Here is a 1948-nt window from a genome sequence, read left to right as displayed (position 1 = left end):
CCTTCATGCACCTTCGCACATAAACGAAATAAATAGATTTACTACAATAGAAAAGATGATGGTTCCTGTGGCAATATAAGGACGAGTCCTATGGTGCCGGCTCTGTCTTGGTGGGAAGTAAGGGCCGTGTACCTCTGAGGAAGGAGGACTGGGGGAGGGATGACAGACAGCAGACAGTAAACCCTGTGCCTGGGTTGTCCGTGGAGGAAGTTAATGCCGATGTAGAGGCAGTAAGGTCACCTCAGTGACAGAAGGCTGCTGGAGGTGTAGGGGCAGGTGGGTTGTGCTCAGCTTGTCTGTCAAAACTCTGAAGAGTCACTGTTAGTCACTGACTCTTCATATCCTAGAGGTTTTACTACTGCACTTTCATCCAAAACTGCCCTTCAGGTGTCAGTGTTGTTTTTGGTATGGATGGAATAGGCCCTCTAGTCTTAGCTCAGTTGCTCTCTCTTCAGAGTTTCACATGGCCATGCAAACTTTTTTTTTAAGATATATATATATATATATATATATATATATATATATATATATATATATATAGATTGTTGTGATCCAACATGTGGTTGCTGGGAATTGAATTCTGGACCTCTGGAAGAGCAGGTAGTGCTCTTAACTGCTGAGCCATCTCTCCAGGCCCTCTTGCAGACATTTTAAAGCTTTTATCTACTTACATTGCTCTTGGCTTTTTCACCCCATCTGTCTGTCCACTACCTTTTCTGCTCAGAACTTTTATTCTTTCTGTCTTACATTGTGTTCCTTTGAGCATCCAGTCCTGGGTAAGAGGCTGGGTATGCTGGTGAGCATACACTCCTAGGTTTTACACATCTCTAGGGAGGTCAGGGCAGTAACAGAAGTGGAAAATCCTTGAAGAGACAGTGGAGCATGAGAGAGTACCATTGTAGAGCAGAGGAAGTCCTGGAGTTTGAAATGTACACAGCTGTGCCGTGTGTGGAGAAGTGAAAAGACTGACTGCTCAGATCTGTTTCACTTCAAGTGTCTGATGTGGAAAAGCTGAGGGTTACTAGGAGTCCTTAAGGGGCACTTGGTAGTCAGGCTCCTGACACATTTGCTCAGGAGTTGGTGCCCTTAGGACAGTGATTCTCAACTTCTTAATGCTGTGATCCTTTAATACAGTTCTTGATGTTGTGGTGACCCCAACCAGAAAATTATTTCTTTGCTACTTCATTTCTGTAATTTTGCTACTGTTATGAATTATAATGTAAATATCTGACATGCAGGTTATCTGATATGTGACCCCAAAGGGGTCATGAGCCATAAGTTGAGAACCGCTGCTTTAGGAGCTGACTTTGCTGACTTTGCTTGGTGGCCTAAACTGGAAAAGTTGGTAAGAAAAGTCCAAGGTCTGTGTTTTCATAGCACTCCTTTATCTTTGAAGCCGAGCATCTAGGTTTAAAAGGACACAATTGAAAAGCCTATGGACTGTATCCATCCTGAGCCTGGAGAAGCCTGGAAAGCCTTCTCCCCAGGCTGCAATCCTCTGACCCCCGCTCAAGGAGCTTTGGCACCCAGTGAATGATGTATTATAATTTCTTTTACTAACACCGTGTCCACTTGTAAATAACATATATTGGTTAGTTGAAATTTATATGACTGAAATGATTTTTTTATTCCCCTTTTGCTCATCATAGCTAGTATTCCATCATCTTGCGTACATGTGTGATTTATCCATTTTCATTGCTGGGTATTGCATGCTACCATGGACAACTGTTGCATAACAGAAAAACTCTCCCTCCTTCTCTTTCTCTCTCTCTTACACACACACACACACACACACACACACACACATCTTGTTAATCTATTCAGCACTCAGAGGCAGAGGCAGGGAAATCTGAGTTTGAGGCTAACCTGGTCTACAGAGCCAGTTCTAGGGCAGTCAGGGCTCCACAGAGAAATGCTGTCTCAGATCACTCGATAGGTAGATAGACAG

The sequence above is a fragment of the Psammomys obesus genome, unplaced genomic scaffold (assembly GCF_907164565.1).
Source record: "Psammomys obesus unplaced genomic scaffold, mPsaObe1.curated_primary_1811, whole genome shotgun sequence".
NCBI lineage: Eukaryota > Metazoa > Chordata > Mammalia > Rodentia > Muridae > Psammomys > Psammomys obesus.
This window is presented reverse-complemented; position numbering follows the sequence as displayed.